Below are 24,455 nucleotides of genomic sequence, written 5' to 3'. Positions count from 1 at the left end.
AATGTTCAGAATTTGAATATTACAGATCACAAAAAATCATTTAAAATAATGACTCATGGATTACATATAAAATATAACTTTATTATTCTTTCTACGAGAAAGAAAACTTACAGTATTTAGGTGAATCGTGAGAATTTTCCTTTTAAATTTTTTTTATTATAAATGTGAATGAAAACATGGCAAAACTTCCTCCACACTAGAAAAACATGAAAAAATAAACTGATACGTGAATTATAAAAAGGATATAATGAATGACCAAATAAACTGATGTAAATATGCGTATACTGTACATAATTTGGGGAATGAATTCGTTTTAAGTGAAATGTTATGGTGAAGTCGTCAGATTGCACATAAAATATGCTTCTTTTTTGTAATCTGGACTAGATACAGAGCTCTTGAACTCCAAAGAATGCTACCTACTTCTTAAATTCTATATCTTATATATTTAGATTCTATATAAGTTAAGAATACAGTTATTTACTCTTCTTCACTGATTGATATTTTGACTACAAATTCCTTACATGTGAAGACATTCCTACTTGTAATTAACTGTACTAAACCAACGCTTCCAAATTTGGTATTTACTTACTGGAAAATCTACAGGTTTCAGGTTACCACTAATTTCGATTTTTACTAATAGAATAAATGTGAATTAAAAAAAAAAGGGGGGGAATGTAGAGGGAAAAAATGCAGGGTAATTTTTTTAATATAATCTCAATTTTAGGAGTAGTTGAAAAATGTCCACTTTTTCCACGTTGAATAATTATAAACATTTTCCATGTTGTCTGAAACTTTAAAACCGTCCGCTATCATTCATACAGTGTCCTAATGATGGACCATTAAATAATATTTTACGTAAATAGGCGGACTTTTTTTTCTGTCTACTTAGGACGATTACCCGATGTTTCTCAAGTCGGCGTTGTCTTAATTCTACTTATAATTCAAGACACACCTAAAATACACCTACATTACAAGTTTCTGTTTAAAAAGCACTTGCGTAATGTGCGTCCTTAATGCAGAACAACAGCGTGACTCACAGTGACATGGGCGCCCCTACGTAGGTGAATTTTTACTGCTTTTCTCCCAGCTGGCTTAACCAGTCAAATACAACAGTAGCAGCAGAGGTCTGCGTCTCTACTTACTGCATGCCACCAGGATGAAGAAATATCACTGTAATGATATTTCAAGCATGCATAATTGAAGGTTGAAAAATACGTGTTAAATTAGAAGTGGATTTAGGAAAATCCTACTCGAGATATACCAAAAAAAAAAAAAAAAGAAGTTTTCAATTATAAAATATTCAAACTGATCGTCTATTTCGTTTCTATATAATAAGTTACCAGCACGGATAAGTCAATTTGGCTTTTATTTTATTTTATTTTTTCACTTGGCTCCTACACACGAAATGTTATTGTAAACTTACATTCATACGGTAGGTGGGGTACAAACATTTTTTTTTCTTCTATTTTTTTTCCTAAAATTTTCCAGATCCCAACCAACTTTTTCTATTATTAACAACGAGCTGTCTCACATTAATTTCCCATCATCAATAAAAGTTTTTTTAATAATTTCCAAATTTATAGGGTTTTTTTTTTTAAACGAATATATTCTAAAATAAGATTTTGAAATGACAAAAATGCTACTATAAAATATGAACCCTTCTTTTTTATTTTTTTTAAACAAAAGAAAACTTCATCTCTACATGCGATTTAACAGATAATACACAGCTTCAGGCGATCCAAATTTGGGTTCAGACATGCCTGTAGTCTTGCTATAATCAAGCAGGAGTCATGCAAAATTTATTACAGGAATGTTAAGATAGTCAACCCGTTGTAGAAATATTCCGAAAATTCCTCAGAAACTAGAAGGATTAAATTTAAAAAAAAACTTATAATAAAAACGAAATTCCAAGAACAATATTTACTTGCGCTTCTAGTTTTGTGAAGCTAAGTGACTTATAGGAAGGATATTATTCCTCTAGTTGTTGACAATCGCGTCAACTATATATATATATATATATATAACCGTAGTGTTCGAAATGCACTGTTCCTTCAACCATAAAGTAATTTTGTACTATTATTCTCAAACCAGATTCTTCAGTCACTTACAGATCATAGTAAAAGGAAAATCTTCTTGAAAAGGCTATTTTATATAATGTCCGTATATTTGCTCATCTTTATTATTTGGAGCATTTACTCCGTGTGTCATTTCGAGCCAATTTCTTTGTATTGTTACTTGGGATCTGGATTCTATTGTTGTCCTCTATTGTCCTTTCCTTAAACTTTTCCTTATTCAGACATTATGAATAACAAAAACTGTTTTACCTTTATCTTAAACAATACCATAGATGTAAACCCCTATATGCATTTACTTGATAACATTCAGTGAACAACAATCTGCACTGGAACCTCTTCCTAACCAAGAGGAAGAGATAACGGGCTGTTAACATTTAGTAAACATAAATATCAACTTATCTGCGATGCCAAATTAGAAGTGTTTTTTGTAATTGAAACTTATAATCTACTGATAAATTATCGCAACGATCACATTTTTTCTAACCATTACAAATTTTCACGCTTAAAAAAATATAAAACTGAAATCCTGAACACTGACGTTATCCTTTAATTTTCAAAACTTAGACTTGCAGGATAGCAGAGGAAACTTTCTTTCAGTAATGATGACACTGGCGAAGCTTTAGTTATTCCTAATTATCTTCGAGAATGATATTTCCTTTGAAGAACACATTTGAAAAGCTACTAACCATTAAATTGTTAGTAATTGAAACTTATAATCTACTGATAAATTATCGCAACGATCACATTTTTTCTAACCATTACAAATTTTCACGCTTAAAAAAATATAAAACTGAAATCCTGAACACTGACGTTATCCTTTAATTTTCAAAACTTAGACTTGCAGGATAGCAGAGGAAACTTTCTTTCAGTAATGATGACACTGGCGAAGCTTTAGTTATTCCTAATTATCTTCGAGAATGATATTTCCTTTGAAGAACACATTTGAAAAGCTACTAACCATTAAAACTAATCAATTTCACCGCAGTGGTTGTTACAACTTTCCTTCTCCACTGTAAGTCTTAGCAATTAATATGCTTACATTTACAGAATAGGAGAAAACTTTGGAACAAGTTGCAGTAAATGTAACTCGGGAGGCGTGACGTTTTGGCAACAAATATGCAGTCTATAATTCATCGTGTAAATCAAGTATCCCCCTTTCTTCCAAGAAGTGTATTACACAGTTACGCATTGGGCCGGGAGAACTTACCTACCTGTACGGGCAGCGAGGCTCATACACCAACCAATCATACAGTACAACACTGCTAGTAGTACTCTGAAATTAACATTCATAAAATATTACTCCAAATCATGGCTACTTCCTTCCCTTGTACAAGTCTGTGCCTTTAATCTGCAACATTCGACACTTGGGTGCTGATCATAAAATAAATAATAGCCACGTCCTTCCATTTCAAGGCTTAATTTCCGAGCTAAAGTGATATTTCTCTTGACCATACAATAACGCAACTACAAAAAGCCGTTTAGAAAAAGCCAGTAAGTAGACTTAGACAATGCTTTGAGATTCACCGATGCACAAATTTTCTCATTTTATCCAATCTACCGCTTTCTTCTCACAAGGAAAGCTACTGCCTATCCTTCTTTTCATTATTGAGATTATGACTATAAGAAACGGAATTATTCTGAACTTATATTAAACTGTTTTAAGTATTTCATGGTATACTGTTAAAGTAATTATTTCGTATGACGCAACTTTTAAGCTTCGCCCCAAATATCAATTCAAGGATATCTCTAAAAAGTCCTTGAATCTGTGTAAAAGTTCTGTATTGTAAGAATCTAGAAAGCGTTACGTTTATTTTTTTTTAAGAAAAAAAAAAAAAACTTTAGTATTCCAAGAGAAACTGAAATCCCTATACGGCTGAAGGAACCTACCTTTTCACGGTGTGTTATCCAGAGACAAAGACTAACGAATGCGTTCTTGGACTTCTAATATGTAAGAGTATGTTGCAACTGCCTAAACATGTTAGTGCATAAAGAACAAACATCTCTGCAACGAAATAGTTATTGACTTTGTATCGAGGGAAATACGAGGAGGGGGAATCTAGAATGTTCTGACAAGCACCTAGAACAAAATGATATTAAAGCAACTGATATAACTACCAGAAAGACTCTACTAGTAGCAGAGGTATGAAGATAACTTATGTTCTTATATCCTCGCATGTTTTTTCTTGTGGTTCACCATATCAGTTGCTTTAATATTTCTATTCTAGGTGTTTATCAGAACTTTCAGGATCTCCCCTCGTATTTGGTTTGGTAGTGTCATATAACCATATCTTCTTGAGTCCCACTTTCTCTATAGTTCTTTTCGTGTAGCCGGATATTATCACTATTTTCGGCCCAGCAGCTGGTTTTAAAGTTATTAAATCGAAATCAAATGTCGGCATACTTATTACAAATTGACGTAAGTCAACAAATATATTCAGAAGCCAAGTAAATGGGAGAATTTAATTACAATGAAAACGTGAGTGTACAGGATGCCAATTACAATGAAAAAATTAGATAAATCGTTTACAAGTTGCGAAAGTGATTATTTAAATAATCTAGTCATATTTGGTAGTTCATACTGAGTACTCGCTTTATTATTTCATCGTGGGGAGTGTTCAAAGATAATAACGCAGTAAGATAGCACAGTATTTGAAAGCGTGTTAAAAAGGCGAGGTTTGCTTTAAAAAAAAAAGTACAAACGATTAATTCTTTACACTGAGAATTCCCCCCCCCCCGTGCTCAGATGGGTCACGTAATGATTAATAGAATATATATTAGGTACTTTATAATTACAAGTATCTACGTTGAAATAAATTCGCGTTTCGTCAAGTTGAGTTCATTTGGTCGTTAAAAGTATATTAAATAACCAACGACTTCTTTCTCGCATCAAAACTGTGCCTTATGGTGGGAAGGGGGGGGGGGGAGAGGGCATGGGTAGACACGGTCTATTCCATACCGCATGTGAAATTCTATCATGCACAAATAATCTTCAGAAAGTATCTAAAAACTTATTTTTGATGACGAAGTTTTATTGTTTAAGATAGAGCCAAGTCAGAATTAACGCATACAGAAAGACAACAATAAGGAAATATAATTGTCCTTAATAAACACAAGGACAAATTAAACTTCCATAATAGTACACAAGAACACTAAAGCAGAAATGACATAACTGTTTTTTACTTCATATAGCAACTTGGTGTAAAATACCAACACAAAAGTATTAATTATATAAGGCGATAACATCTTCACATAACAGTTTGTTATATTACAAGAAATTGACAATACTCCGAAATACATTTTTAGAAAAGCATTCCTACCTACGATTTCCATGAAACAGCACATATGACTATTAAAACTGCCACTTTACTGTAATACGCCACCTGGTGTTGGATTACTTCACAACATGATCAAGTATATTTCGTGAAAAGAATTTTAGTAGTGTTTTGTCTCGTCTGCCAGTACATGATGTTATACTTTACTATGGAAGTAACACGAGTGTTTTGTTCAAAGTCTACAATCAGTTGAAAATAACGTACATTGCGATTTCTGCTGATTAAATGTGTTTGTCAATGAACGGTGACAGCAAATATTTGGCATAAAATGCCAGATTGTTGGAATCCAGCTATAAAGCAAACATTGTGGTGGATAATTGCACTATATTTTCCCTTTCATGTCATGTTTTTCGAAAGCTTAATACACTTTTGGTTATTGTTGTTATTCATATATGCAGTTAGCCAAATTAATGAAGAGGGGGTAGGATAAATTCTCTTACTGGAAAGGTATAATGAGAACTTCTAACGCTAAATACTAGAAGTATTAACTTTTTTTTTAAGTTGATTTGGTCAGGAGTTTAAAGTTTGATACGTGAATATGGAGCATCTAATGTCTATGAGAACAATCATGTATTAGATCTCGTTCAACGAGACTTTATTTATTTATTTTTAATAATAGGAATAGAGTATTGGGAATTAATTATTCATGCGATATCTCTGGGCATTAGAAGTTTGAGAAGCCAGTTTCCCGTACTTCCGCGAGATGAGGTACCTCAGTTCAGCACGTGCGAAGCAGACGAGGGGAGTAGGGGGGAGAGTATGGAAAAAAAATCGAAACAGGTTAGGAGCAGTTGGATATGGTTCTGGTTTTTTATCTGGGCAACCTCATCGCGATTAGTTCTGTGCTGTATCTCAATATCATATATGCTACTGTTTAGGTTGACGATTTTTTTTTTTTTTTTTTTTTGGAAAAGCAGAGAAAATGCATGTGTTTGGTATTCCTAAATATCTTTGATTGCTCATGTTACCAGCACGAAAGTTGTTGGGAAAATCCAACAGTATTCTTAGATAGCAATGATGCCATACTTACATGAATATGTAGTCTACGTGTCATATTCAATAGGTTAAAAAAAAAAATCTTATTTTAAGTTAAAATTGTTCATTCTCCTGTAAATGACACAGAGGCAATTCTTGGTAAATATCTTGGATATTACTGGCATACCAAATGTTTACTATTAACAACGTATTTCGCTCATGGTAAGCGGATGTTCGAAGCTATTTACGTATGTCATATAATGTTGCATTTAAAAATAGGCCATATTAAATAGTTTTCGGCTTTAAATTTTCTAACAGAATAACACCCTGCGTGGGCTCCCTGTTATTTCGTATATACAACTATTTCTGATGTGTATTCTGAGTTTATAAACCTTAGACGTTAAATTAAGGTAAGCCTTACCTTATTCACAAGTAAGGTTGTAAACTTATCGTACTGTACGTTAGTTATATTAACTTGGATGAGCTAAGGTCAGGCATTCTGGATCATGTACTCTAGTGATCAAATAAGGACTTTTTGTTTTCAACTCGCTTCGAGCCTCTTGATAAGCATGGTGTTGACTTATACGGGGCGATGGAAATTTACCACCTAAAAATGTTCATACTTGCAGTGGGATTCAAACACATAGTATTGAGACTGGCTAACTCATCTGTGGTGAATGTGCCTTATAAATATTGCGTCTAGACGGGATTCGAATCCAAGTCTTTCCTTCAAAGGGACGGTTACAGGAAAATTCATCGAAAAGACAATTCATCGAATGAACAATTCATTGAAAGACAATTCGTCGAAAATGCAATTCATCGAAAAACAATTCACCGAAAATTTTAAATTTTCGATAATGTTATGGTAAAATAATCCATTTAGAACAAAAAACTTAACCATGCAGGACAGCTTCTTGTACTGCAACTTATACTAATTCCGCCAAGTCAGAGAGTTTTTGTAATCCAGTACATAATTTGGACACGTGATTTCTTTGTCGCCCCGAATATAGCTGAACTGAAAACTGGAACGGTTCGACATTTTCTTGTAAAAGTTTCAAATAGCGAATCTAAGTAAAATTCATCCCATAATAATTGCTGTATTGAAGTCGCATATTACTACTAGCAACAATAATAATAATGGATCCCGCGTAGTTCAGTCGGTATAAACGAAGCCGTTTAGTTAGACCTGGGTAGGTGGAATCCCATTTACGACGCGCTTAATTTTTATCAGTCCTGTTCTGCTAAAGGCAAGTTAGCAGGCATAATATAGATACGGCTGGGCTTTTTTTCTGGAAACAGGCAAATCAGTCCCATGAACAGACATGAAACAGTTATCAGACAAGAAAGACTATAAGAACCATATTGTTCTATAATTTTTCCCTATGAAAGTAGCATTGTAATCTCCTTATTCACGGTTCAGGTTTTGTTCTAAATGGATCAATTTTCTCATAACATTTTCGAAAATTTTAAATTTTGGGTGAACTGTTTTTTTCGATGAATTGCATTTGCAAGGAATTGTCGTTCGATGAATTGTTCATTCGATGAATTGCCTTTTCGATGAACTCTCCGGATACCAAAGGGATACCGTTGATATCAACTGAGCTAGGTGGCTCTTTCATTTGTGGAATTGTAATAGTGCACGGTGCTTCGTTCTTTAAGTTTGTTCTCATTCTGTTTTCTAATTCCATTTTCTTTAGTAACTAATTCATATGTGACTTTGAATGTTTTAAAAAAAAAAAAAAAAAAACCCGCAGCATACAGTAACAACGTATTTACATAAAACTTTATTCAATCACAATATATATTTTTCTTCTTTTCCTTCTCTTCTTTGAGGCAGAACTTACGCCATCTGTGCAATAACCCAGATGCCTGTGTAGTTCTGTGGAAATGGTATTTGCATCCATAGTGCTAGGCTTGTTGAAGATAGACCGTTCCAAGCTTCGATTCTAGTCGTCGATTAGAGGAACGTCTAAGCTTTTCTTCGACCGGTTCCAGAATTAATCGATCTCTGGAACGGGCAAGTACCGCTTTTCTCCTCGAAGCTCGAGTTTTTAATTCCGCAATTCAAGAATATGGACAGTGAAACTCACACTATTTCAAACAATATATAGTGTTCGGGTTAGAGAACGTGCAAGGACTGCGGTTGTCTGCCGTACTTTCCTCCTCAGATGCCCTTTAAAAATCACATAGCCCCGGGCCAGATATCTGTGAAGTTTTGGTTAAACATTCCTTCCATTTCCGGTTTGCAGAATACAAAGTAAGGACCTCATCCACACTAAAAATGAATATCTGAATACTGAAATTGGCAATGACATTCATATGAGAGTGGTTGTTTCAAAAAAAAAAACAAAAAAAAAAAAACAAAAAAAAACGGAGCCTTACTTCAGTGAATATGAAGTTTCAATTTCAATGCGAACAAATGGGGTTGCTTGGTTTCTTTGCACATTCAGAAGACACCAAGGGATTCACGAATGCTAAACTGAAATAATGCCAGTGAAAATATCTAAATAAATAAATTGATCCTCTTTGTGACAAATAATAGAATCGATTAGGGAGAGAAGCACATTTACAGAGTGTACTGAGGAACACTCTCATTGTTAATTAAATTGGATTTCAGAAAAATAAACAACCGTTCACCAAAAACTAAAAATGGAACATAAAACTTAGATTTAATGTGGCTATAGTTAGATTATTCTAAGCAGAGAAATTTGATTTGTTATATGTGTGTGTGAAAAATAAAACAAGAAGGAATGACAAATGCATTATTTAAAAATCTGTCAAATATTGGCGATTAAAAAAATCCACCTTTTCACATTTGGTTTCGATTTAAGAAATAAAAAAAAATTATTAAGAAATAATTTTGTAAATTAGGAAAGTTTGAATCCACATTAAGAATTATTAGTGTTTCAGGATATTTAGCGTGCAGAAATATCACGGGGAAAAAAATCCAAATATTCATGATGATGATGATCAGCAATTTCCTGATGTGTACCCTTTGTGGGTGTTCAGGCTACTATGACAGCACTCTATGATTAAGTTTACCTTATTATTAATCTCTTATCCACAATTTTCCTCTAAATTAGTCTATTACTTGTCAGCACTCCAGTATTGTATCTAACATTTCGTTCTTCTAAGACATCTTGATTTTCTTTTTGGTCATTTTCCCGATCTTGGCATCAAACAATTGTTTTGCTAACCTTTCCTCTCTTCCATTTTATTTAAGTGATCATACCACCTTAGATTAACCGTATTAACACAATGTCAAGTTCCTTCATAATAACTTCATTTTAAAATTAATTAATAACTTTTAATATATAATTAATTACAATAAGACTGTTTTTCTCAAAGCAGTCATATTTGTTGTCTCTAATATTTGATCAAGGCGTTTATTTCTAATCCAACTCTGAGATCCATAACTTAAAAGTGGCTTGAACGCTGTCTTGTATACTGCTAGTTTAATGTTTTGTCTAATTTCTTTCTTATTCCGTATACTTTTTTTCGCCTCGCTTCCCACCATACCATTTATGCTTATTCTGTTGTCTATTTCCAGATTTAATCTGCCATCTTCATTTAAAAACTGTGCCTAAATAGCTGAAATATTTTACTCATTCTATAGGTTCTTCAATAAAAGAATGCAGCTGAAGTTTTCTGTTCCTGCCTATTTTCATAATTTTGGTCTTTTTATTGCCGATTTTATTGCCGATTTTATTGCCTGCCAAATTCTGTTTACCTCTAATTCAGTTTAGTTAGAGTGCTGGAGACTTGCTCTGGATGTGTTTAAGAGTACAACATCACTTGCGTCAAGTAAAGAGCTGCGTTTGACATCTTCGATTCTAATATCGGGTTTAATGCCATTTTCTTTCATAATGCGATCCATATAGATGATGAATAAGAGTGAAGATAGTTTGTATCATTGTTTTGTCCCTGATTTTACATAAAACCATCTTCCTGTATTTCCTTCAATTCTAACTGCTGACTTTCAACTTAAATACCTACTATGTATTGCTTTTTATCACTCCATTTATCCCATATAACTGTAGTGTTTAGAAACACTTTTCTCTGTACACTTTATCTTATGCCTTTCTTAGATCTACAGAACTGAAGGACAGATCGAAATATTCAATTTTGTCAAAGTGAATAACAAAACATGATAAACGAATAATCATTCTGTTGTCTTTTATATAAAGGGATCAATCGCCATAATATGCAAACTTCAACAGAAAACAAGTCAATTCCTGTAGCTAGTTGTACAAGAAATATCTTGGGTGTCGAAATATCTTAATCTCATCAGTTGTTTTGCCTGTTAGGCAACAAACATCGTTAAAGATATCATGAACTTGTGTCAATTTACTTTGGTCAGCAGTGACCTGTATTCGAGATCGATACTTATCTTAATGTGCCCTCCTTTTCCTTTTAAAATGTTTTTATTGCTTAAACTAGAAAATGAAAACAAAAAGTAATAAGCAGTTGCCAAACTATTGTTTTATATAGAAGAGACATTTGCTGTCTCGTCTTCGAGGCATGAAAAAAAAAAAAAAATTTAAATGGGTTCGACTAACATTTTAGTCCATATCTGGAAAAAAAAATGTCTGTCAGTTAGAATTTTTCTTTTATTTTTGCAGTCTTCAATAATAAAAAAAAAAGAATGTTCAGAAATTTTCGATCTTTGATTTGTTTGCTTTGTACATATGATTTAATCATATGTATAAAGAGACTGCTGTCGAGGTTGTCTGTCTCTGACGAGAAATAACACTGACAACTGAACGAGATGTATACATGGTGGTGTGTGTGTGTGGGGGGGGGGTCAACCGAAACTGGTTTCTGTAAGTACAGTACTTTGGTTTGTTTATAGTTTAGAAATTGCAGAGGATTTTTATCCATCCAAACCCGATTCACTCGATCTTCACCAGTCTTGAAAGGCTTTAACGCTAATGTGGTCTAGCATACTGTGAATTATTAAACACACACACACGTACAACTGGCGTACACTAAACACTAAGTTTGAGGGGAGGGAGGGAGTGAAGCTAGGCAGACTGTGTATACTGACTTCCCGCTATAAACCCTCTGACTCCATGACGGATATGTAATAAAAATAATAATAATAATAATCACACACAAACTTTATCATTCATACCTTACTGTTTACATTATGTACATGTGTACACAAGTAATATACATCTTCGTTGTAATCTTGTGTTTATGAAACAAGTTAAAATTTTAGTGTTTAGAACTTCTGTGCTAAACATTAGATATTAATTATATGTTATATATTTACAACATATATTTTGAACGTATATTATTATTATTATTATTATTGAATTAAATGACTAATGACTGAATTAAGCATAATAATAATAATAAATTTTATAATAATTTTGAGTACTTTTTTTAGAAGTTTCAGTGCTGCGTATTGCTTCTATTATAAAATGAATAACTAATAGACAGAAAACTGTAACAGTAATTTAGTTTTAGCTGAATGCCATTTTGCATTAAAGCGTTTGTTTCTTTATCTCTTAATACACTTAAAAGCTGTAGTTGTAATAAATGGAATTTTTTCATTATATATTGATCCCAACTGAGGTGTAATGTTTCAGTTTGCATCCTCGAAGCTTTTATTAAACTTATTTGAGCATGACACCGTTTAATAACTGCCTCCGTAGCGCAAATTGGAAGTACGTTTGCGCCCTACGATTTGAAAAGGACTGAGTTCGATTCTCGTCGTGATGAGAGGAATCTTTATGTGGGCGTTTTCAACTGAAAGTGTTAGCCAATCTCATACGGAGTTGGCAGGGTTTTTCATCTTCGGAAAAAGAGATTTTCATCCAGCACACAGACAAATCGGCCATGAGAACACACGTAATTTACAGACAAAAAAAATTAGTGGTGGTGATGGACAGTAGGTGGCGTAGTGTTTAGATGGTAGGGGCGCTATGTGTAGTTGGTGGAAGAAGGAGCGAAGATAAAGAGTTGTAGAGCAGTGTGCCCTCCATCTATGAATCCTTAGCGGTGTCAAATAATAATAAATATTATGATTGTTGTTGTTTATTAGTTTGATTACTGTTTTGGAAGTAGATTGACGTTTGTTAGATTTGCTATTTACCGCAGCCGTAGGATAAGAAATTCAATCACGCAGACAAACAACGCAGACGAACAAAAGAGGAATATAGCAAAACGTTACGGATTTTACCTGAAAAAAATAAAAAAAATAAAAAATAAAAAAAAAAAAATATATATATATATATTTACGTTTTTTTACCTTGGGTATACTATACGTTGATACTACCTTGCTAGCAGAATGCAAAGAAGATTTGGAGGAACTTATTATGAAAGTTAAAGAAGAAAGTGCTAAATATGGTCTTAAACTTAACCTCAAAAAGACAAAAGTTATGACAACATGTGAACTTAATGATGTTGAAGTAGATGGGGAGAAAATGGAAGCAGTTAACAATTTGGTGGTCCTAGGATCCCGAATTGATAAAGATAGTTATTGTACTGAAGAAGTTAGAAGATTTTTACTCGGAAACAAATTTAAGCAAGATCTTTAAAGATAAAGATATTATCCACGCAACAAAAATCAGAATCGTGAAAGCAATGGCATTCCTTGTGGTACTGTATGAATGTGAAAGTTGGACCCTGAGAAAGAGTGAAAGAAGGAAGATAGATGCATTTGAATTATGGATTTGGAGACGCTTACTAAGAATACCATGGACTGCAAAGCAAACCAGTAAATCAGTGAAAGACAGAATAAAGCCAGACTGCTCCCTCGAAGCTATGATCATTAAGCAAAAATTGTCATACTTCGGACATATTATGCGAGCAAATGACAGTTTGGAGAAGATTATGCTTGCTAAAGTTGATGGAAGCAGGAGAAGAGGAAGACAAAGAATTAGATGGGTGGATGGAGTTAATGAAGCAACTGGAATGCGCATGGAAATTCTGAAAGATATGGCCAGGGACAGATGTGAATGGAGAATGTATGTTCATAGAATCACCAGGAGTCGAAAACGACTCGATGGAACATAACAACAACACAACAATACTATACGTTAAAGTGTGTGTGTATTGAACTTTGAGAAGAATATATGAAATACAGAGAATATAATGACGCAGACTAACGGAAATCGCATCGCATAAGTAAATAAAATTCCAGTTTAATATTAGTGTAATAATAATCAAGATGAGGTAGTAGGGAATTTTATGTTAATGATCTAAATATCACATATATAGTTTTTAGTGACTGATAGAAAGTTTTAAAAAGAATTGTCATCCCGAGCATAGAACAAATACTCATTAGGCGGTCTTAAACAACCCGTCAAAAGAATGTGTTTAGAGAGCTTCGTTAAGTTGTGAAATAACGCGTGCAAAAACTGGGCGAAGCCTTTTATGTTCGGAAATTCTTTGGCTGATATCCTTCATTAGCGTGCTCTCGAAGACGGGCGTATTCCACTCGAAGACAGTCAGAATAAGCAGTCAACCATATATCCACCTAGTCATAAAATATCTGTCTGACAGAGACTTCATATTATTCGAGAATCAGTAACTCAATAAGGATGTAGAATTTTTTTTTTTTTTTTTTTTGGTAATTTCCTTCTAATAGACATTAGTTCAACTGTGTTATTAGGCAGATTAATGACCGACCGGAGGTTTGTACCTAATTACATAAGGGTTTATACTGGTACATATCCTGAACTAAATGGATGATTTATGTAGGACAGCTGCATCACATTGAAATTCGGAATTTGAGGCCACTTCTTTCGCTGTATTCTTGCGCTCTGCTATCTACGAGCCCAGTTAACTTCATGCTGAATAGCCAAACGACAGCGCAAACTTTCTGCATGCACTGCTAAAATTCATAGCTAATGATTCGTGATGAATAATAAAATTATCTGTTTCCAAGAAAAACTAGAGGGCGCCCTTTACACTTACATACATGCAACGAGGGATAACAATATTGCAAATGCTTGTACAGATTTGGTATAACCATCTACAGAATAATAAGAATAATTAGCAAAACACATTTATTTCACAAACATAATTATTATATTTCTATACGTATTTTATTTGGAGGTGTAAATAAAAAGTGATAGTTACTGATACAGAAATTCGAACCGTTTCGAAGGTCAACGTTCATGTACATTTACTATGGGAATGAAAAATGTCCTTGACCCTACTAATAATTAAGGTTAATATATATGACCTAATTTTTAAAGATGTTTAAAAGAAGCCGTTAGAAACAATTAAAAGGTATTGCCCCAGTAACAAATCACGTAGCTTGTTAACAACAGTCACATACAAAGACCCCAATAGAGCTGTTGTATTGTCTTAAAATATAACCTATCTACTTTAGCTATTTTTATCATAGCTATTCAATAAATAAGAAGTTCATAAGTAAGGTGATGAAATATATTTAAAAAGGTTTAAAATAGAAGAAACGTCTTTTATTTGTTATATATTTTATTTATTTATTTATTATTTTTTGCACGTACAATAAGTTAATAATAAATTTATCGAAAAATGTGAAATCCACGCCCTCTATTTGCTGCCGCTAGGATAAAAATTCCGATTATCTATGTATATTAACTTATTATTATTATTATTATTATTATTATTATTATTATTATTATTATTATCAAATAATAATAAATTAATAATTTAGCAAATTAACTTATAATTAAAAAAAATAAAACAAACGTCTTTTATTTATTATATATTTTATTTATTATTTTTCGCATGAACAATAATTTAATAATGAATTTATAGAAACTGGAAAAAATGTGAAATCTACGCCTTCTATTTGCTGAATATTAACTTATAATATATAATGAATTTATTGAAACTGAAAAAAATGTGAAATCCACGCCCTCTATTTGCATTTCTCAGTAAAAGCTGCCGCTAGGATACAAATTCCAATTATTTGTGTATATTTCGCTAATGTGAATTTTGTCTCTATGATTTATTTTAACACAATGATATTACAGTTTACTTTTTTGATAATTAAATAATATAATTTTCTTTCACCGATTCTTGCTTTTAGGAGATAGAGAAACTTAAATGATTAGTATAAAATTAACAAGCAATTACATTTATATTAATGGAGAGGTACGTGGTTGATACATGTATGTGCATTCATATTTTATAATTCACATAATCTATATGAATTGTCATTAAAATAAAACGAGTTTAACTTAAGTTTCAAAAGCCAAATATCACAGGCAAAGATTTTACTTTAATAATGAACTGTAATTCAATCCTTGACCTATTCATTTTCGTACCGCTGTACAATCCACATGGATGATCACCAAGCAGTGGTCAGACAGCCCACATGCTATGATATAGCAGCAGGCACACTGACCCCATATCCTTGCTGTACACCTTGGTGGTTGCGATGCTAAAGTGCAACTACATATAATCACTTACAGACATAAGTATAAAAAATCAACATGAAAAAAATGTCATTAACACATCAAAAGGATTTACTTTGACATGCATTCCTTCATTTAGCAGAAGACGAGACGTTCCTATTACTTTGAAAAATATCTGCACGTCTTAAGGTGGAAAATCTTCAGTATCACATAAGCTCATTATTTGTCGAAAAGTTCCAGCAAACAGGTTCCATTTAGCTAATATTACCTTCTCTAAAGTATTACTAAGATTCCAGTAAACACAAATATATATCACTTACCTCGTGTGTTCTCTGTTGTAGGGATTAGAAGTCTAAATTAATAAGTACAACAAAATCACAATACCAGCATATCGATACAACGCAATGACTGCCATGGGAGATGCTAACTTGGCCAACTCAGGCAACAGGTGTGCCCAGGTATAACGTAGGTTTTCATTGGCCTCTTACTTCTCTGAAAGTTGTCAGACAGGTGTATCTAAACGAGGTTTTCATTGGACGTCCTTCTTTGTAAGTGCGCTGGTATGCAGTGCTTAAGCCCAGAGGCATGGATAAGTTTGCACAAGGGCGATGGCATTTTGTGAGTGTTGTTTTGAAGGGGGGTGTTGTTCCTTTAGGATATCGCCAACACTTGCATGCACGTTCCTTGATTTATTTACTCGAATACGATCAGTTAACAGGCACTTTATGGATGTTTGTGATACATTTTAAGCAAATTAAATTCTGTCCCTAGCAATAAGAAGATCATCTTTTTTGTCTCATATTATTTGTGTTGTGTTGCAAACAGCTAAACAGAAAAGAGTCTGAAGATTATTTTTATTTTTTGCAAGTTGTGCTAAAAACTGCGTTTTCATTGCTTATTAATTAATTAATGTAATATTCTGAACTGCAGAAATTTTGATGACGTTTCCTTATGTTGCCATATTACATAACTAGGGAATCATCCAATAGAAGCCACTTTAGGCCTCAAATAAACAAAATGGAGATGAAAGCCATTACTTCTTAAAAGCTTTCACGAATTCCCATGGCCTATATTAATTAGCAAAACAAGGTTAATCACTGCATATACATTATTGTAATTTAAAATGAAAATTAACTTTTAGAAATATATAAGATTTAAATATTATATATATATACACCAACTACACGCAGTTGCCAGCATAGCAAACAGTGTAATAAATATAACACACACACACATACACACAAAAACTTCCTAGTTTGTTTTTCAATATGAAATACGGATGGATTTATACAATCTATTTCTAAACCATTCTTAAACTCGGGGTTTTAGTTTCACGTAAACTGGCCTCGAGAACATACACAATTCACATACAAAAAAAAAACAAAAAAACTAGTGATGGTGGTAGGCGGTAGATGGCGTAGCGTGTAAATGATGATTATAGTGAAGTTCTGTGTACTTGGCAGTTCGAGAGGTGAAGACGGAAGCACAATTGAAATTATATTAAGTGATGGCAGTATCAGCAACATTACATGGGTTAGAAAGTCAGATAGAGACAAAAATAAAATACAAAAGTAGAATACAAGCAGCTGAAATGAGGTTTTTTAGAGCAATTAAAAGATTTGTATGAATGAGTAGAATCCGAAATGATGAAATCAGGCAGGTATTACAAATGCAAGCAATAAATAACAAAATAAAAGAAGACCAAAGACACATATAGGAAGACGTAGAAAGAGAATATAAATATAGTCCTTAGGATTTACTAAAATAATGATCCAAAAGGCTTCAGTTCAGCGATGCAAAATTATATAAGTAAAGTGGATATTCGATCCAGCATTATTTCAAAGCTGAATGTAGAAACTATGAAAGTTTCTTAAAAATCAGTTGACCAGAGAGCTTACGGGAGTACACTCACCGGCATTCACGAGTTGCCTTAGCGCGCACTACTTAGAAAACATGAACGCTGCGCAAGCGTCTATATATTCGCTTTCTATTAGTCCATTTTGATAAGGTTTCACTGGCCTGACAGCTGTTTCGAACTGGTTGGTTCTCCTCAGAGACCAGGCAGAAACCTTAAGATACTCTGGTCAACTTATTTTAACGAAACTTTCATAGGTTCTACATTCGGCTTTGAAATAATGCTGGATCTAATATCCACTTGACTTATAAAATAATCCTTAGGATATCGAAAAAGACTTTTAGCTTGTATCGTGAAAGAAGAAGAAGAAGAAGATATTCCAGATATTCAAATTACGATTGTAGATCACATATTTAGATCATATAAAATTGTAGGTATTCACTTTCAGTGAGCAACTTAAAAAGAGCAAATACCTTTGTAGTGATATGATAGCCTAAAGTGAATATGTTTTTTTTAATCTAGTGTTAAGGAAATTTTTTTTTTTTTTTTTTAAATTTCACTTTGAAAATGATACATGCATAACTTGGTTTGTCTTAACGAATTACAGGGTTAATGATTAAGGGAAAAGGATTAATTTATTCGTTTTAACGAAAACAATATAAATAATAATGTGTTAGTTTTCTAATGTGACACTTGACGGCGAACTCGATACTGCAACCAGCATGAAAACAGGAACAACCATAATAAGGAGAGTTCCTTCCATTATCCTGCGAATTAAGGAACAATGGACGACAGTGGCCCACAGCCCTCATTAGCCGTATTCTGCATAAAAATTTATCCAGTTGAAATAAAAACTGAAACCACGTTGGCGTATATTTGTACTGGTAAAATCGTAAATATTTTATTTTAAATACATTTGACCACAGCGGATTTTTTGCTCTATGTTATTTCTACACGTGTTTAACTTGCGTAAAAATATTCAGGTGAGGTGTTCCAACACATTTTAATAGCATTACAACTTGCGATTACAAACAGGAGAAAATGAATTGCTTAACCAGGATAATGGGGGGGGATGCGCATTTTTCGAAACTTGGAATATTCTAATGAAAATTACACTAAGTGATCTGGAATGATACTTTTTTTTTTTATTCCCACAAACTCCCAAAACCCGATAATCTGCACGTACTAGCGACTCCAGTTCACGGACTAGTCTCGAGTTTCACAGCCAACAGCCGCTACTCAACCCCAAGCATCATACAGTCTATCATCAACCCCCTCCAAAAATCTTCTGTCAAGGTGATGCTATCCGTGACTTCGCCATAGCAACGCAAACCAAAAACCTGCTTCATTAAGTCTACAAACGGAAAGAACCACAGAGGTCCCGTATTTTGTACTCACAGGAACATCCACAAATTTAACCCAGAAAACAGCCGAGGACAGCGACAGGTTTCTCTAAGTCAGTTTCTTCGGAAACTCGATCTTTCTCTTCCATTCAGATTCTGCAATATCCTAAGTACCTGTTAGTGTTTACGAACATCAAATGATGGGAAATGTCTGCTTTCAAAACAACAACAACAGTAGCATTGATCCCTTATGTTGCCATATTACATTACTTAGGAATCATGCAATAGAAGTGAATTCAGTCCTCCAATAAACAAAATGATGGAGATGAAAACCATTACTACTTAAAAGTTTTCACAAACTCCCATGGCCTATATTTAGCAAAACAAGATTAATCACTAGGCCAAACACCGCATATAGTTGGCAATTCAGAGCTTAATATACTGTATATATATTTATCCGTCCAATTCTCGTTTGTCCAATATGAAATGAGTCCGATGATTATGGGTTCTTAGAAATTAAAGACAGTCAACTTATTCCTCTGCTGCATTTTCGAAAGGCAAGTGTTTTATGTCTTCAGATCTGTTTTCTACGGGATCCGTTTGCCAGTTAGGAGGGATAAAAACTTGAATATCCAGTAGTAAATCCTTCATCTCCGTATGAGATCAGCTAGCTGACGTTTAACTGAATAAGCTCTGATAAACAGTCTACGTCAGAGAAGGGATTCGAACTCAGGTTTTTCCAATAAAAAGGCTCCTTTGAAACCACCTGAGTTAGTTATGGAGATTTTGTATGTGTCAATATTTAACAACTAATATAGTTTATTATTATGTATGTAATACAAAATTTTATATGAACTCTCTTCTTGATGTCTGAGTAAATTGCTTCTGTGGAAATTACTTTTATTTTCATAGTGATAGTCTGCGCGAAGAAGGCCCGTAAGAGGTTCGATTCTAGCTAGCCGACTTTTTTTCCTGCATGTTTTTGGCCGGAGCCCGAATCGATTGACACAGGAGCGGGACTTTTCCTCATGGAACTTTTTTTTTTTTTTTTAATCCCATAGCCCGATAAATAATTAATAAAAATAAATCGGCCATAGAACTTACAGTATGTCAGACTTAAATATACCTGATAGGGTTCGGGGCCACAAGATGGCAGCACTTGTCTACCGTGATATATTTCCTTTGAAAGTCTTGATTCATTGAATTCATGTTTCAAAGTCTAATTTAATTTAATTTTAATTTTCTATGAAAACGTTGATAATGAATTTTGATACTTCTATCTATCTTCCCTCTTTTCATTTTATTCTAAGGCTTATTTTCATAATTTACATGTTTCAAAAGCTGAATAGAAAACTGTATAAAACATATTAAGAATTAACTCGTTATCAGTTCTTTAGATTGTATTTTAGGGGTGTATTTATTTTAATTTTTTAAACATTTTTAATGTGAAATTTTTAACTTCATATTATTTCAGACCTGACTCCCATTCTGTGTCGTCTTTTTACATTCTCCTACTCCAGTTTCTGTTACTCCAGTTCTTTCCAAAGTAATGGGAATAGCTATCAACATCCACCTACTATCAGTTGGATATTGATATTATTATTATTATTATTATTATTATTATTATTATTATTATTATTATTATTATTATTATTATTATTATTACCACGGGCTACTCCAGGAGTCCTTAGACTCATCGAGGGAGGCCCTAAACATCATGTTCACACAGCTGTTCAACATTCTCACAGTATCTATCATACCTTGCCTTGAACTCGCTCACTGTCATAGCACCCACAACAGACTCTGGCAGCTTATTCCACTCATTTACCACTCTAAAAGTAAAGAACCCAGCTCTAACACCCCTGCTAACCACGCTCTTGCCCAGCTTCCATGGGTGTCCCCTAGTTCTCCCACCACCAGTCCTGATCTCAAAAATATCATCTGAATTAATCCTATAGAATCCTTTTAGCAATTTGAATGTCTCAATCATATCTCCCCTTTTCCGCCTATCAACTAGTTTCTGCAATCCACAAAACTTCAACCTGTTCTCATATGGTTCATTCCATAGACCTGCTATCATCTTAGTCACTCGCCTCTGGATCCTCTCAACCTCCTCCCCATCAAGAAGGAACCGAGGTGACCAAATCTGGGCACAGTAGTCGAGATGAGGTCTTATCAGGGCTCGGTACAGAGGTACAATAACTTGTTTTTCTCTGCTCGTCAAGGTATTTTTCAACAACCAAGTGAGTTGATGAGCTGATTTAGCTACTTTCGCAATGTGCCCCCTAAACTTCATCTCCCTATCCACCAACACTCCCAAGTCCCTGGCCTCATCAATCTCTTGGAGCACAGTTCCACCAATGCAGTAAACTGTCGCCAATCTTTTCACCCCAAAATGCATAACCTTACATTCTGCCACATTAAATTGACATCCATTCTCCTTAGCCCAGAACTCCAATCTATCTAAGTCATCTTGCAAGACTTTGACATCTTTTGTATTCACTATCGCCCTACCCAACTTTGCATCATCAGCGAACAAATGAACTGTCCCACTTAGACCCTTCCCTATATCGTTAATGAACAGATTAAACAGCAGTGGTCCAAGAACAGAACCCTGTGGCACACCACTAGTTACAGGCCGTTTTTTGGACTCTACTCCTGAATAAACTACTCTTTGATATCTCTCCATCAACCACCCAGCTATCCATCTCACCAACCCTATATCCATTCCCATATGTTGTAGTTTACGGATTAGAATTCCATGTGGTATCCTGCCAAACGCCTTTGCCAGGTCCAGCAGTATCACTGTAAACCCATTTCCCTTATCCAGTTCAGCCGTCACCTTGTTATAAAACTTGAGCAAGTTACTGAGGCATGATCTACCCTTCATAAAGATATCTCGATGTATGCTATCTTAAAGACTATTATCTAATTAATGACAACCAATATGGGTTCGGTCACTATCTGTCAATAGGTGATCTACTCACATTTGTCACCCACATCTGCACAAATAGCATGGGAAAAGTTCTGCGAGTCCCATGTGTTTGCCCTTGCTATCCACAAGGCCTTTGATCGGGTCTGGCACAAAGGCCAGTTAAACAAACTCCCATCATTTGGTCTAGCCCCCTGATTTCTGCACTTGGACTGCCAGCTTTCTGACTGGATGATCACTTCAGGTGATGTTGGATGGTTACTTATCTTCTAAGTATACAACCAATGCAGGGATTCCACAAGGCTCTATTTTTCTCACCACCCTATTCCTTCTTCTTACAAATGACTTAACTCTAGCAGACTAGTTTTGAAGATCACAGCACATTGCATTTCTCCTTTTAATTTGCCAAACCCGGCAATGCACAAATCACCACAATTTCCACAGCCCTAAATACCCCCACCACCACATTAAACACAAACCTCCAAACACATTCATCATTGGGGTTTGAATAATCTGGTCAATTTCAATGCAAACAAAACCTAACTCTGTCTTATATCACACACAAAGAAAGAATCATTTCTATTGCATCCTTACTTTGACTACACCCAAATCCCAATACATGTTGAAAATTTTCTTCTTGGGATAACTCTAACCTCATCTCTCTTTTTTTTCTCTCTCTCTCTTGGCAGAAACATATTACAAATATTGCCTCCTGTCTCCCAAAATTTAGTTTATCGCTCGAAGTCTTACTTTAACCTCGAACAACTCCTACCTTTATACAAAACACAAATCCGTTCCAATGTTGTGTACTGCTTCCTTATTTGAGGTAGTGTTCCCTAAGAATTCCGTAAAGAATTCTTGGGGAACACTATCGTATACACTACGTATAAATTGAACTCTATACGGAAAATGGCAGTCAGGCATTCAATGGTCCCCACTCAGTAATACACTTCACTTACTTTCACACAGGCACTTAGTTTCCGCTGCTTGCATCTTCTACAAACACCTCTACTGCCGCTGTTCATCAGAATTATTATTATTATTATTATTATTTTTATTATTATTATTATTATTATTATTATTATTATTATTATTATTATTATTATTATTATTATTATTATTATTATTAAGCGAGACCTCCAGGGAGGCAGGAACTCATCGAGGGAGCCAGACTATTCGCACCAGCTGTCATACCTATTCTTGAATTCATTCACGCTACTTGCAGACACAACATCCTATGGCAATCTATTCTATTGACGCATCGCTCTTTAAGAGAAAAATGTAGCCCTAACCCCCCTTCCTCACAGCATTCATTCTCAACTTCCATGGATGCCCTCGCGTCCTTTCTCCTATCTTGTGACTGTGGTGAGGATAACCAAACTATACAACATATCACATTTGACTGTCCTCACAGAGCCCTCATGGGACCAGTATCTGACTTTATAACAGTTTCCACTTATGCTGTTGACTGGTTGTCGAACTTAGACATTCAATTTTAATTTTCTGCTTATTTGTATATCTTATTTGTATATATGTACAGGGTGTCCCAAAATTCACGCAAGAAGTAATTTTGATAGAAAACACAGGTTTTTAATTAAAAATTGTAATTTCTTATTGATTCATAAAGTATACAGTATAGGGTTATGCATGCAATAGCATATCGAATAAATGGCCTCCACGGCTTTGCTGGCACATACGCACTCTTTTGTCGAAATTTTCCATGACCGTTTTGCATAAATGTGGCCGAATTTCGTTGATACAGCGCTCAATTTCCTCCTTCAAGGCGTGGGCGGTCGTGGGCTTGTTGGCATAAACCTTAGACTTCAAAAAACCCCAAAGAAAAAAGTCCAACGGCGTTAAGTCACATGATCTGGGCGGCCAATTCTGATCACCAAAACGGGAAATTACACGACCAGGAAATGACTCATGCAGCAATTGAATTGTTTCTCGGGCTGTATGGCATGTGGCACCGTCTTGTTGAAACCATCGTCCACATCCATATCTTGCAATTTAGGCACAAAAAACTGGATTATCATGTCGCGATAGCGAGCACCATTAACTGTTATTGCCTTACCAGCCGCATTTTCGAAGAAAAATGGACCGATGATGCCTCCAGCCCAAAATCCGCACCAAACAGTGACACGTTGTGGATGCATTTGTTTCTGAACAATCACTCGTGGATTTTCTGAACCCCAAATGCGACAATTTTGTCGATTAACGAAGCCATCAAGATGAAAATGAGCCTCATCGCTGAAGATGATTTTGTTCGAAAAATAAGCATCCACTTGTTGTTGTTCCATAATTCATTCAACGAACTCTCTTCGCTGTGTGTGTGGTCATTTTTAATAACCCTAAACTCTCAGCTGTCACGCTGTCTTTTTTTTCTCGTTGGCAACACTTTACCGCACAAATTGGCGCTAAGTTTAAATCTTGCGTGAATTTTGGGACACCCTCTATATATGACTACAGTGTCACTTCACACTATTGTATTCTTTTATACATTTTGTATGTTTTGTCTTGTATGTTTTGTGTGTGTGTGTGTGTGTGTGTGTTCTTCTTAGCCAAACGCTAAATAAATAAG

At 34.4% G+C, this 24,455-nt stretch overlaps 1 protein-coding gene and 1 long non-coding RNA gene across 3 annotated transcripts in view; one reads left to right on the top strand and one right to left on the bottom strand.

The window, feature by feature from the left end:
* The window catches only part of Myo10A (unconventional myosin 10A), a 202,060-nt gene extending 185,916 nt beyond the window's left edge, over window positions 1-16,144 (bottom strand). For both annotated transcript variants that reach the window (XM_090408362.1, XM_090408363.1), the window contains exon 1: window positions 16,065-16,144. The gene's annotated coding sequence lies outside the window, so the exon portion shown is untranslated. The remainder of the gene's footprint in view (window positions 1-16,064) is intronic.
* The window catches only part of LOC150096790 (uncharacterized), a 195,608-nt gene that overhangs the window by 110,206 nt on the left and 60,947 nt on the right, over window positions 1-24,455 (top strand). The gene's annotated exons all lie outside the window — the stretch shown is intronic.

The sequence above is a fragment of the Typopeltis vanoorti genome, chromosome 18, assembly GCF_054136105.1.
Source record: "Typopeltis vanoorti isolate ZY-2024b chromosome 18, IOZ_Tvanoo_1.0, whole genome shotgun sequence".
Taxonomy (NCBI): domain Eukaryota; kingdom Metazoa; phylum Arthropoda; class Arachnida; order Uropygi; family Thelyphonidae; genus Typopeltis; species Typopeltis vanoorti.
The sequence above is the reverse complement of the archived record's forward strand: the minus strand, read 5'-3'. Positions and strand labels throughout refer to the sequence as shown.